Genomic DNA, 15,542 nt, shown 5'->3' with positions numbered 1-15,542 from the left:
AAGACTCATCTGGACTGCTGGCCTGCTTGTTGCCCTTCTGCCTGGTGGCCCCTGACTCTGCTGGAAGGACTCTGCCTTCCCCCACAAGTGCTCTCCATGGGCGCAGATTGGACTAGCCTCCTGTTCTGAAGTCTCAGGGCCATCAAAGTCTTCATCAAAGAGAAGTAAATCCAGTGCATCAGAAAATCGATGCAATGGCTGCAAAATTCAACACAACATGTGCAGGATCAGCGCAGCACCTATCACATGTCTGAAGAATTGCTGCATCACCTTATGGATTGACGCAGAACCTGTTTCCTCTTCACAATGTGTTTTGGATTTTCCACGCATCCTCCCTGGGCATCAAAATACTCCTGCATCCCAGTGAGGAATCAAGGCTGTGCTCCCGGAAAATGACACATCCCCTCACAGCATGGAAAGAAACAAAGCATTGCCTTTGCCGCACCGGAAAGACCAATGCATCACTTTCCATTTTGATGCATCTCCTCCTCTGCGACGTTTTTTTCAATGCATCCCAGGTACTGTGTGTTAAAAGGATACATCCACTAATTCTTAAGGATTGAGACTCATCTAAACTTTTAAGAAGTGATATCTTGACTTGAGCATATCGGATTTTTATGTTTTGGTATTACTTTATTCAGATAAATATTATCTACTTTCCTAAACTGGTGTGGAGTACTTTTTGTATTTTTTTAAACTGCGTTACTGTATGAGCCTGTTGCACAAATAAATCAAATACTTTACACATTGCTTTCTAAGTTAAGCCTGCCTGCTCCGTGACAAGCTACTGGAGGGTGAGCACATGATAATTTAGGTTGTGTTGTGACTTACCTTGACTAGGATTGTGGTCCCTACTTGGACAGAGTGCACACCTCTGCCAACTAGAGACCCAATTTCTAACAGTGACACTGAACAATATTAACACTTGCCTTGGATCATGTTGACTTTATTAAAAAAAACGTGTTAATAGGTGTTCCTGTCAAATTGGTCCTCAGTATTCCTAGACCTTCAAAACCCTTAAAAGTCTTGTAAGCCTCAGGTGTTTTTCCGGTGCTTTGACTATGGCTCCCATACCAATAATTATTGCCCTCAAAAATATAAGGTAGCCATTAAGAAAGTCAGATCTCATTGTTTTCCAACTTGGATGCTAACTACCCCTAATGCATCAAAACAAAAACTTAGTCAGCGACCTTTCCACCCCATTCTGTGACCTCTGAAGTGCTTCAATTATAAACATTTAGGGCCAGAATTACATAGGTTTCACTTTGCGATCACCTAATAGTGATTTTTTTGTGATTCGCTATTTGGTAATCGCAAATACCCATGACACATTTTGTGATTCCCAGCGGAAGCACATAGACCTACTTCATTAATATTCACAAAGTGAATTGTGATTGCTTTTAAAGAAAGCAATTTTTTTTTTAATGCAGCCCGTTTTCTTTAGAGGAAAATGGGATTCATTTAAAAAATACAAATGAAGCGTTTTTTTTTATTTATTTTTTACTTTTAAGAGTTGTCCATGACCACTGCCTGCACTTACAAATTGTTTTCACCAACATTCACAAACAGGAAGGGGTCCCTTGTGTACAGGTTGACAACTACTTGAAGTAGGCAGTAAAATGCAGTAAAGTGTGAACGTTTTGGTTTTGGTTGCAACACATTCACACATACCAGTGCAAATTGGTATTAGGAAGGGATGCCCTAAACACGCCCCTTTCTAATACTGACTCGCAAAACCTATTTGTGATTTGGTAATATGTTACCAAATCGCAAATAGGGTCTTTGTACATCGAAACTGTTTTTTAGCTATCGCAAATGGCCCGATTCTGCAATCGGACTGTTTGTGACTGCAAAAAATATTCATACATCTAAGCTTCCATCTACTAAATCATGAACCCCCTGTTATGTTTGTTGTATGCAAACCATCACAATAGTAAAAGAGACCATCACTCCAGCACTGTAGGAAATTTGAAATATTGTCCTTTGCACTACAGGGTTTCCTTGGGCCTCGAAGGCACTTAGGTCCTTATTTATACTTTTTTAGTGCCGCATTTGCATCATTTTTTGATGCAAAAGCAGCGCAAACTTACAAAATACAATTGTATTTTGTAAGTTTGCGCCGCTTTTGCGTTAAAAAGCGGCGCAAATGCGGCGCTAAAAAAGTATAAATATGGGCCTTAGGGGCATATTTATACTCTGTTTGCGCCGGAATTGTGTCGGTTTTTTTGACGCAATTCCGACGCAAAACTAACTCCATATTTATACTTTGGCGTTAGACACATCTAGCGCCAAAGTCCATGGAGTTTGCGTCATTTTTTAGCGTGGACACCTACTTTGCGTTAATGATATGCAAGGTAGGCGTTCCCGTCTAAAAAATTTACTCCGAGGCATGTGCGCCGTATTTACACTCCCGGGCAAAATTCACGCCCGGGAGTGGGCGGGTCAAAAAAAATGTCGTACGGCTGCTTTTGCGCCGTTTTTTAGCGCCTGGAAAAGGCAGGCGTTAAGGGACCTCATGCCCCCAGGGACACCCCCTGTCACCCTTGCCCACCCCAGGAGGACACCCAAGGATGGAGGGACCCATCCCAGGGACATTAAGGTAAGTTCAGGTAAGTCATTTTTTTTTTTTTTTTTGTGGCATAGGGGGGCCTGATTTGTGCCCCCCTACATGCCACTATGCCCAATGACCATGCCCAGGGGACAGAAGTCCCCTGGGCATGGCCATTGGGCAAGGGGGCATGACTCCTGTCTTTGCTAAGACAGGAGTGATTTCTATGGGGGTTGGGAGTCGTAAAAAATGGCGCAAATCGAGTTGAGGCGAAAAATTTGCATCAACCTGACTTGCCCCATTTTTTGGCGCCCAAGCTCCATATCCCCCTACGCCGGCGCTGCCTGGTGTACGTCATTTTTTTCCACGCACACCAGGCAGCGCCGGCGGCTAACGCCGGCTAACGTCATTGATTAAATACGGCACCCGCATGGCGCTTCAGAATGGCGTTAGCCGGCGCAAATTTTTTTGACGCAAAACTGCGTTAGCGCAGTTTTGCAGCAAAAAGTATAAATATGGCCCTTAGTGTTTTCCCACTCCTTAGGATGACTAAAGTTGACCCTCACATTCTGGTCAATTACTGACCATTCTCAAGCCCTTCCCTTTCTATGCAAGAAAGCGCAGTCAATCAGTAGCTCTCAATTTTTCAAGAACAGAATCAAATTTATAACTTTACAGGTGTCGGCCTTTGCCTCAAGCATGGGACAGGATGAGTCCTGGCTGTCACATTGGAAGGCCTTTGCTTCACATTGGACAAAGGGGCATTGACACCCATTTCCAATGTATTTCTCTGAGTATTCAACACTGTTTCTCACCAACCTTTGGTGGAAAGAATGAGAGCAAGGACCCTTTCTTTGTTCTGTTCTTTTTTTATGTCTACTTTTGGCAATTACCTTGAAGCCCTTTTCCTCCTTCAGACCTCTGTATTGTGGGATTCTGCATGGATCAACACTTAGCCTGCACTCGTGCAAAGTAAATGTTAGCCCCATTGCTACCCTCATCCACTCATCTGGTCATTTTTCCCATTGCCATGCTTATCTCACCCTACATGTATTCCGCTTGTACAGGAGGAGTGCTTGCCCAAAATAATTTTTGCGAAGGCATTACAATAGTAGTTTTAATGATGATTCACATCTGAAATGAAGGCCAGGTTTACTGAAGATTTGTGTGGTTACAAAGCCTGTGAATATAAACTATTGGATTATTTGTCATAAATGACAAAATGGTACTCATCAGCAAATTACTGTATTCTTAGAAAAGTGTACGAGTTTGTGGAAAATTATTTACTAAGATGACGCAATAATATTTTTGAACACATTTTGTGCATTTTTAAATAATGACCACCTGCTGTTTGAGGAACAAATTAGTACATTTTAAAAATGTATTCAAACCTGAGATTTAGTTCATGCTAAGTTGAATAGATTTCATGTGACTGGCACATCATCATTCCGTTAGTGCGGAGGGCACTTGCATAACTTTATAGCATTATTGTTATGCCTTACACAGAGGGACTTACATGAGGAATTTCATAATCTATGGTATATTGATGAACGGTTGAATCAACCTTCATGGGTTGTAAACGTGTACCCCACAGGTTACTGGTTGTCTTAGATATAACAGTTACATAAATGCACAAAGACATACAAATAAATACTAACAAGTCCTGAAGGAAGCCAGGCCATCATTAACATAATCCTGCCATAGTACAGCACTGACACCAAATCTTTACCAGGAAAAAAAACTGCAGTATAAACAACTATATCACAATAAACATCAAGGCTATACCAACCAACACCAAATCCCAGTAAGTAGGGACCTTTGGGTGCAGCTATATATGCCAACCTTAAGGCCCTGATAGAGACGTAAAAAGATAGGACATATCAAAGGAGAATATATTAGGAAAGATCAATCCCAGCAGCTATCGGCTTCTCATCTTAAATGTTCAAAGGAAAGGCGTTTCCACTCAGCATCGTAACACAATGATGAAAACATGTTTCCACATTTGAATAGGCTTGGAGCAGGTTCTATTAAACACGCATTTATATAAAAGAGCATGTGTAGAGTCTGGGAGAGGACTGCTTGTATGACACAGCCCTGCACTGCACACTTGGCAAATGATACCCCAAGTAAATAGCTCATGGCCTAAAACCTTATAATTAATTTGTGAATTCGAGAGACAATGTCTCCTTTGTTCTTGGTTGAAATATAAAATCTGTAGTGTTTAAACTGTTCATACTTGTGGATACACAGTGCTGAAACATACCTTTTGATTGGCATAAAGTAGGAAAGTCTTTAACATCTCTTTTCTATGTATTTCTGTGTTGCAAATGTGTATTGAGAGTCAGTTTTACTTTATATGCATTTGATTATGTGCTTTTTTAAATTGGGCATATTTCTCTGAAACACTTTCAATAGAATTCATGGTTTGAGCTACCCCTTTGAGTGAGTTAATCACTCTGTTGGCTAGCAGCAGTTCCAAGCTTCCCCTGAAACAACAGATCCATGCCAGCGGATTAGCCTTCTCAGACAGAGGAAGGGGAAGGTTACATCTTCATAAGGTTATTTGCCACTTTTCACTGACATGCAGTGGAAGTATATTCCCATATGGAACAAAAGAAGAGCAGGTATACCTCTGACTCCAGTAACGACTGGGGGAGTGTCTCTGAAGTCTTGGAGCAAAGAACCCAGACTTAAATGGGTGCCATCTGTCTAAGATCAAACCTGTATTGCAATAAGCTTTTGAGGTGCCATCTTTCTTCTCAGAATTCTGTGCACGCGAGTTGGACAACCAGCCAGCTTCTCCCTGGAAGTGATAATTAGAGTTGGATTGTGACGTGGGATCTAAGAATTGGATTGTAACTCCCACCCTCAGGAATGCTCATAATCCAATTTAAATCCCTGAACATGAAAGAGCAGTATAGAAGAAAAGGAGCAACAGGTGGTAAGGATTTGCCACACACAGTGGATGGATAATTATGTAGCGCCAGGTCACTCACACCGGACCTATACTTTGAGGACTTTTGTTTTGCACCCCAGAACTGGTGGTACAAGCTTTGACTCCCTTCCAGGAACGGTAGAGAGTGGACTTGCTGGGAAGAATGACTGGTAATGGGTCTCCTTGAACTTCACTGAACTGGTTCTGCATGTTTTGACACTCACTGTTTCGGTACTGTGTAAATACCCATTGCCCTATGTTAAGTCTATCTGCTCTGTGCCATAGGGACTCTGCAAGTGGAGTGTAGAGTGGGCAAAACTCAGCGAACTCTGCCGGCAGAGTGGAATTTCTTACCCACCCCTAATAGTAAGTTAAAATGCAACTCTGAGCAAACCAAAAAATAGTTATTTGGGTATTTCTCGGAAACTGCTGGCCAATAGTTTTTTCTCCACCTCCACATCCAACAGCAATTGCCAACATTCTGGGTGTTAGATTTGAGAATCAACATTCTTTTCAACGCCTGATCGTCTCTGTTGTAGGTATGCATTTTGCTTTACTTTGTTCTCTGAAAAAATGTCTTATTTTACTTCCTTATGGAAATGAGAAAGACTGTTGTTTCTGCTCCAATTTCATCTAGATTAGACCATGCAAACATTTTGTACTTGGGTGTTTTAGAGAAACTGATCACACACATGCAGACTGTGCAGAATGCTGCTGCACACCTAATCTTCATAGTAACTTTGTCTTACATCATCCCAGAGATCTACATTGGTTGCCCATCAGGAAAAAAATTCTATTTAAAACTCAAGTTGGCTCACTGTGCATTCTTTGCTCAGGGCCCAAGATATCTACCCAAGAGGTTAAACCATCTGTGCTGTTAGGTGTTAATTGAACAATGGTCATGCATAAATGAAAAGCAGGGTGCCCTGAAGGGCTTGCAACAATAGAAAGAACCATGCCACATCACAATAGGCATAAAAAGTGAGGGAATTTAAACATGAACTGAAACATGAACTGAAAAACGTTCCTGCCCCCTGCTCTGATGGGAACGCTATTAATATAACTAAAAGGCATGGCAGGGTTCAGAGTACCCTATATGTGGCCTAGATTATTATTAAACATGAAGCAAAATGATAATCTATTATATCAAACAACAACAGGTGTGTGTATAGCTCACACCATGAATATATATACTTGAAAGTGCTCTGATGTGTGATAATGAAATAAAGCACTTGCGTAGGATCACACAATTTGGTAAGAAGGGAAGCTGGAAATGACCCTAGATTTTCAAGTTAGTTTCTCACTGTGCAATTCAGTCACTAGATGCATATCTCTTTATGACGTTAAGACTAACGGCCTCATTATCAATTTGGCGGTCCCACCGCAGGACTGCCAAACTCGCGGGAAAGAAGGCCACTACCAAGGCGGTGGCTCCCCCCACCCTATTACAATGTTCCCATCAGTCTGACCAGTGGGAACATTGCAATAGGGCGTTACCGCTGGTCAGACGGACAGGAAGAGTGCTACAAGATAGCACTTGGCTCCCTTAAAGTAGCTGAGCGCTATCTCGTAGCACAGAGGGGGCCGAACAGTGCACTGTCTGCAAAGCAGGCTGTGCACATTTCAATGGTGCTGGGCAGGGGGGACCTGTACTGCCCATGCCATGGGCATGGGCAGGCACCCCCTGCGACCCCAGCACACCCTCACCACCAGCCTTTCCATGTCAGTGAAACAGCCATGGAAAGACTGGCAGTGTGGGGAGTTGAAATCAGCCAGGCAGTGCTGAGTTTAGCGCTGCCCTACCTGAATACAACTCAGACCGCAATCATGCCATCAGGAACCATGTTCCAGGTGGGGACAGCGGTTCCCTGGCGGGTCTGCCCACCGGGGTTGTAAATGGGTGGTCCGACCACCCGCAGTGCAGCAGTCCAACCGTCAAAGCAAGTTTGGCGGTCCTCGAACCACCACACTCGTAATGAGGTCCTAAATGTTTCATCTTTAATTCTTCAAGAATGAGAATAGATTTTGGATGACAGGCAGGTTCACATTGTACTTTTGGCAGGTTTGAATAGTGCAAACTTTGCACATGGATATAAGAGTGCTATACAATAGACACAGTCTACAGAGGGACCTGGATTAACAGGATGCTGAGTGTGAAGCCAAAGTTGGGAATCAAGCCTGGCTCCTCATGATGCATTGCGAGCAGCTTTAGCAACTTGGTGACATTGCTTTCAGTGGAACTGCAGGGCAGAACCAGTAAATGAAGGGCAGAGGTGAGAGAGTGATGAAATATGAAGAGTAGAGCATGGAGGGGAGTTGTGAAGTTAAGAGGGTCGAAACCAGCAGGAAGAAACTGGGGGAAAGAGAGAGGTTTATGAAAAGGGGAAGGACCAGCAAAGAAAATAGTTGAAACTGGCAGAAAAGATGACAAGTGAAAAGTAGTGTATGGATAGAAGAGGTTGATATAAGACGCAGAAACACCAAGAAAACTTAAGTGGCAGGAAGAGGGAATGGTGAGAGGTTGATGTAAGACGTCAGGGCCACCAAGAGCAGGTAACAGGCTAGGAGAGACAGGCACCAGAGAGGTAAATGTTAGAGGGGAAGAACCAGCAAAAGAAAGTTAGAGACTGGGTTGAGAGGAGAGGTGACAGGTACACCAGGGAAGTGAGAGATGGATGTAATGAGGAGGAATCAGTGGGAAAGGTAAGAGACCAAGGGAGAGGTGAGATATAGTATAGAGCATGGAAGGGGGAGGTGGATTTAAGAGAAGAAACATGTCAGGAAACAGTATAAGAAACTAGCCATGGTATAAAAGGGGAGAGATTGATGGAAATGGGACCAACCAACAAAAAGAAGGTAGGAGGCTGGAGGGAGAGATGAGTCGTGAATGGTGGTAGTACATGGAGGGGAGATGTAATAGGGCCAAAACATGCAGGAGAACGTATGCAGAGTGAGGAGAGAGGGAATGTAAGAGGTGGATAAATAAGAACAGAATCAGTGAGAAAGGTAAGAGGCAAGCAGAGAAAGGAGGTGAGGTATAGATATGGAGGAGATAGGTGATATAGGAGGACCATACGAGAAAGAGAAGAGATGAAGCTAGGAGAGAGATGGATGTAACAGCAGCAGAATCTGAAAGATTAGAGGCTAGAGAGAGAGATGAGAAGAAGAGTAGAGTATGAAGGGAAAGAGGGACAAAGTCAATGAAGAATGATAAGATGCTTTGGGAGAATGGAAATGGAGAGGTGGATGTACATGGAGCAGAACCAATGAAAATGTTAGGAGGCTTGGGGAGAGATGAGTGCTAAAGACAGGGCATGGATAAGAGATATGGATAAAAGAGAGGCCGATTTAACCATAAGCACAGTGGTGAGATGTGGATATAAAAGAGCAGAAGTATCAGGAGATGGGAATAGGTTGTCTGGATGGGGCCAGTGTTAGACCTGACAACCTCAGGGTGGTCTTCCCCCTCAACATTTTGCCCACCTCCTCGACTTTTCTGATCTTGTTTTTTGCTGGCATTAGGACCTCTGTGCACCTTGCTAGTGCTAAAGTGCTTGTGCTCTCTCCCCTAAATATGGTAATATTGGTTTATCCTAAAATGGCATATTAAATTTACTTATAGGACCCTGGCAACGTGGTACTATGTGTACCCAGGGCCTGTATATTAAATGCTACTGGTCAGCCTGCAACATTGACTGTGCCACCCACTTCAGCAGTCCCTTAACCATGTCTCAGGCCTGCCACTGCAGAGCCGTTGTGTACAGTTTTACCCTGCCAAGTTGACCTGACAAAATAATTATTTTGTGAGATCCCACAACATCCCTTTTATACATATAAGTCACCTATAAGGTAGGCTGTGGACAACTCAGACAATAGGGTGCAATCTATTTAAAAGGAAGAACATGTACTTTTAGGTTTTACACGTCCTGGTAGTTAAAAAAATCCTAAAGTTGTTTTTCACTACAACAATGCCTATCTCTTTCATGTGATAACATTGGAATTATGTTATTTCATTTTATCAGTGTAATTTTCAGTCTGGAAGAGTTAAACTTGTATAGTTTGGTGCCTCTGGAATCACAACTTAACATCACAATTTATGGTGAAGTTGGATTTTAATCTGCAATTCTGAAAATGTCACATTTAGAAAGTTTGCATTTTCTTACGTCAGCCATTTGGTTCCTGTTGTATGTCTCTGATTATTTGTCTGGGGTGGGTGACAGCTGAGCATTGTGTATTTCCCCTAGACAGCACACATAATGGGAGCTTAGGTGTGACTTGATTGCCCAGCCTTGGAGGATGGGAGGGAGGAGCTGACCACAGCCTCACTTACACCTGAATAGGTTGTGTGCTGTCCCCACACAAAGGGCTGCATAGCCCCCTGTAGTCAGTCTGGAGCCAGGGCAGGAAGGCCAGGACCTCTGTGCACTTCAAAGGCGTGTCTTTGAAGACTCCCCCAATTCAAAGTCCCTACTGGGTAAAAGTACTGGACCAATGACACCAACACTTGAGTACACTTCTGGACCTGTGAATACTCTGCCAGGAAGACTGCTGTGCTGCCTGCTGAAGGACTGCCACTCTTCTGGACTGCTGCTTTGCTGGACTTCTGCCTTGCTCTGCTGCCTGCTGCTCTCCTGCTTGTGTGAGAAGTAGGACTGGACCTGCATCACTAGAAACTAGGGTGACTTCAAGGCCTAGTTGCCGGGCCTCCTGATCTGAAGTCGCAGGGACATAAAAGACTTTAAACCCCCCTGCTTCTGCACCTGGACTCAGCCATCCGTGAGTCTGCCCTGCCATGTGCTACCACCCTAATCCTGGTCCCTTGGAAGTGGGCCTGAGGTGTTTTCTCAGCAGAACTGATACATTCACTTCTGTGCAACACATCCCCAAGCAGAACCAACTCATCTCCTCTGCTGAGCAGCGCATTCTTGAGCAGAACTGATGCATCTCTACTGTTGCGTGGATAGAACCCATTGCAACAGACTTGCATTGCCACTGCATCCCGCATCTTGTGCTCAATGCATCACCTTTGGAACCAAAACTGAGCAAACCTATACCTATGCAACCTCCTCGCATCTTCCGTCGAAGGCAGCCTCAACAACGCTGGGAAAATCCACATTGCAGCTTCACCTCCCATTGGAGGAATCATCACCTCGACTGCACAATGCATCCTCGACACTGTACCCTTGCTACATCTCGAAACCAACACATCGGCTTGGATGCCCAACACATCTTTGATACATATCCATGCTGTGCTCCGCAACCAGGATTTAAGGTACTTTGGTTCTGTGAGTGTTAGAAATTGGGTTTCTGGTAGGGAGAAGTATGTAGCCTGTCTAAGCAGGAACCACAATCCTAGTCAGGGTAAGGCACAAACACACAATAAATTAGCCTATACTCACCTCCGGTAGCTTGGCACAGAGCATTCAGGCTTAACTTAGAGGCAGGGTATAAAGTATTTGTGCAGCACTTCAAACAGTAAAACACTGATTGGATAGAAAGATGAGAGCTAACATTTAGAGTATTTGGAGGAAAGATGGATGTAAGAGTGCAGAATCAGAGAGAGAAAATTATATAAGATGCTTGAGGAGTAATTAATTGTCAAGAGGAGATAATGCATGGGGTGAAGTAGATGTAAGAGTGGCTGAACCAGCAAAAGTAAATAATAGGCTGGGATAGAGGTGAAGTGAAAAGAAAAGCATAGAGGGGACTGGTGGATGCAAGTCGCCAGAATCAGCAAAAAAGAGATTGGAAAAGAGGTAAAAATGTCTTAAAAGCCATGTGTGCCATTGAGCCTTCTACTGAAGCATACAATTCCCTATCCCTTTATTTTCCACGTAAAACATTTACAATATTTGTCTTAGTTTTATGATAGATGTGCCATCCTTCATCCAAAGGTTGTTATATTGAACAATTCTGAATGTGTGTGTTCAATTTCAGTCTGTTCTCTGTGCACTCTATTGCTCCTCTTGACTTTCTATTAAATGTCACTCTCAGTGGAACACTTGCCTGCCCATACCTTGATTGGAGAACTAAAGACGAGAGCTCTTGCCGTGACCTCCCCCTGCAATATCTTTCTTGCCTTGTCATAAGTTCCGACCATTGCAGAAAAATAAAAATGTTGTGGTTCCTCCTCCGCTTCAAAAACCTTCAACAGGCTCAACACCTCTCAGCGTCTCTTGGTTGCCTTTTTCTCGAAAATCCCACAGTATTTTTATGTAATAGGAGAAAGGCAGACGGATATTGTAAGACCTTTACTTTGGGTCAATAGGCAGTGGGTGACTAAGTCAGCATCATGGTAGGTACCGTTGGTTATGACTGCTTTTTAGGACTATTTCAATTCATTTGGAGAAGAGTTATTCCTTTTACAAACTTGTCTCTCAAAAGCTGGCAGTAGCAAGCAGTCACCCCTTAATAAATGAGGTGATAAATGTATTGGAACTCAAATATATTATACCATATTAATCTTATGCAATGAGCTCCCTATATAGTCATACTACATAGGTTTTTAAAAGGGACTGATTTAGAGAAGGTGGTTATGGAATGAGACACCATCCAATGTGTTCTGTGACTAATAGCTCCTCAATACTCAACAAATGCCTTCTGATATCACTGTGTGCTCAAAGTGATGATAAATGATAATGTACAGCAGTCCCCCCTGCAAAACTTGAATGCTGCAAATCCCAGGGAAGGGGTGTGGCTCAGCGAAAGAGGAGAATTCAAAGTTGACTGACAGGCCCAGGGCCAGAGCCAGCCAGTGGGAAGATTTTCTAGTACTGTGGATAAACTGGTCTCCTGACTTGGGCTGCCTTGGCTGTTAATGCACAACCCAAAAAACTGTTACGGCCTTAGGACTGTTGTACAGAGTCAGACTGATTTTGCTCTCAAAGCCGTCCATCACATTTTCATGTGCAGAGTGACAATGGATAGGCCAGGGGCTGTTTGGACTTAATATACGTTAAAAAATATTGAGATGCTGAAATATGGGAAATATATTGTGAAACAAAAATGTTGTGATGCAGAAATATCGTTGATCTTAAGATCAACTTTTTAGGTTAAATAATTTTGTTTAAAAAATATCTGTGTTCTTGATATTGTTTTCAATAATATAGTTGTAAATAGTATTTTTTTATTATTTTAATGTGGTTTAGTAATATATTATTTTATATATTAAATATTGGTTGAAATTGCCACACATGAGGTGCCAGAGTTTCCAAGATGCTGCGTGGCCATCTGAGCTGGGCTCCTTCAACCATATATGAATTCACACTTTGTATCCCCATTAGGACACACTCAGACGCTCCTGTCTCATGGGTGACCCGGTGGGGTCAAAATGCGTTGGGAGAGGTCAGCTTACAATCAACGGATTTTGCCAGTTACCGGAGCATCTGAGTGTGTCTGTCTAATGGGGATACGAAGTGTGATTTAAATATTGTTTATATAATTGTTAGCAATATTTTTACATATAGTTTGTAATTTTAAGTTGTTTCTCATTTTTCATTTCATTGTTAATATAAACTTATAGTGTTGTAGCGGGCTGTTTTGTAGGGGTATAGGATGGGGAGTTAATTAGGTATAACTAAGTAATAGTTATTTGATAATGTTATGTTATTTGATAATTAATGATTATTTAATTGATTAATAATTATGTTAATTATGTATTTTCTTCTGCCTTATATTAGATGCAGGTTGTTGGGTTTGTAGGAGTATAGGATGGGAAGTTAATTAAGTTTAATTAAATAATAATTATTTAAACATTTGTTATTGATTTTTTAACTGAGCATTAATTATGGTAATTATGTAAGTATTACATTTTTCAGTTATATGTTAGGTGGGGTTTGCTGGGTTTGTAGCGGTATCGGCAGAAATTGAATTACGTTTAATTAAGTATTTTTTATTAGTTGTTTAATTGGTTATGAATTGTGCTAATTATGTAATAATTATATTTTTTAAGTTATATACTAGGTGTGGGCTGTTGTTGGGATAGTTCAGGTTTGGGCTGGTAGGACTGTGGGGTATAGTGTGTTAAGTAAAAAATAAATGACTTTAAAAAAAAAGATAATTAATTATTACATTGTTTACTAATTTTTCTAACCATGTTAATTGTTTTATTTATATATTTGTGTGTATATATACATATATATGTTTACACATACATATATATATATATATATATATATATATATATATATATATATATATATATATATATATAAATCAATGAAGTTTAGATTAAGAGCCTGATTATGTGTTTGGCGGTGGGACCCCCAGACCACCATAGTGGCGGCCATCAAAAGACTGCCATGTTGGCGGTCATACAGACTTCCATATTACCGGTTACACAGGCAGGACAACAAAAGCCAGACAAAAAAACAACACCACTAGTACTTTGGAGGGCAGAAAATAGATGGTCTGACCACCAGCACCGACAGCCCGTCAACCAACCACTGAACCTATTTCAAGTACAAAGTTGCAGTGGTGGTCAGTCGTGGAAGTCCGCCAATACCGGTCCAAACCACAGCGGTTACCGATCAACAGAGTAAAACACAGCATCACATTGGATGGACAGCTAACACAAATTGCCATACCAGACACGCCTGCAAAGTACACTACGAAACACACCCCTTCACACACCCCAATCCTCTGCATCCACAACGCCACAACACTGTAGCCAGAGCGCATTATAAAAAAAAAAACATAGAATAGGCGCCGCTACAACATTTTCTTAGCATATACCCCACACCCTCAACACACTCCTATCACATCCATTTGCACGTCTCCACCCCATTTACTCCATTTACTCACCATCACCTGTTTAATTCCCACCACCTATAATTAGAGTAGAGCCACATTTCCTTGGAACCCAATTCCAGCACACTACTATCACCAGGAAAATGGAAATGTGGCAAACCATAGTCGACAGAGTGAATGTTGTAGGCCCCACCCCATGAACAAAGGACAACAACAGGGGGAACGTCCATTCCATGGTATCCAGGCATCAGCTGCATGTCCAGAAGACTGGCAGTGAGCCCCCACCTCATCCCTTACAACTCACATCCTGGGAGGACAAGGTCTTGGCCATCCTGCAACCTGAGGGATGACATCTCCATAGCGTATGGGTAGAACAGGCACTGACAGGAATGCTGTGGCAAGGAGGCACTGCTACTGTCACTCCACTCAACCACAATGGTGTCCTCTGCTCCAATGACCCTCCTCCCTCTACTCAGCCTTTAAACTGTACTCACCTGAAAGGATGACATCTGTATACTATGTGTTGTACTTGGAGTAACTCGTAAATAAAGTTTACCCACCTGGGAGGGACCAAGATAAAGATCATGGTACACTCTGTGATGAGGTTACCACCCTGATTCAACTTGAGCAGCTATGCCAAGATTTAAATATTGTGGACAGGAAGGACAGCTGAACCTATGTGCCAAAAATATGGAGACAGATCAAAGGCTCCAAGATGCATCATATAAATGGTATTGGCAGCAGACACATTCAACAAGTACTTACCACATGATGACAGCTATCACATATACAACACTGTTCTGTGTCTGCCGGGCATAACAATCAACTAGGTCATGAACTGACCTATCGCACATCCTGCTTAGCCACTTCAGCCTGCACTGCTGGCAATTAATGAGTCTATGACAATCCTTCCAAGTGCTCATAAACTCAGATATTATGAAGCTAGTTGACTGAAATGGAATTTGTATGTTACATGAATGTCAGGTTAATACAACTGATAGCATGTTTACCTGTCACATAAGGGAAATCTGCAAATACAATGTGTACATGGCCTTTGCCAAATGTCACTGTTTACTACAGGAGGTAGATGTCACAATACAACCTTTAACATTGTATCTCTCACATCAACAGGTCTAGCTAGCACTGAGAATTCTGAGCCCACTGAAGAGTCTGCCACTACCCTCATGGATGAAGCCCTCTGTGAGGACACCACTCCTGGACATCAGGACGTTGAGGATTGTTCTGGCCCATCAAAGCAACCTGGTCAGATGATAACAGTGAGCCTCACAGTTACCACAATGAGTATTCCCA

This window comes from Pleurodeles waltl, chromosome 1_1 (genome assembly GCF_031143425.1).
Source record: "Pleurodeles waltl isolate 20211129_DDA chromosome 1_1, aPleWal1.hap1.20221129, whole genome shotgun sequence".
Classification (NCBI taxonomy): domain Eukaryota; kingdom Metazoa; phylum Chordata; class Amphibia; order Caudata; family Salamandridae; genus Pleurodeles; species Pleurodeles waltl.
The sequence above is the reverse complement of the archived record's forward strand: the minus strand, read 5'-3'. Positions refer to the sequence as shown.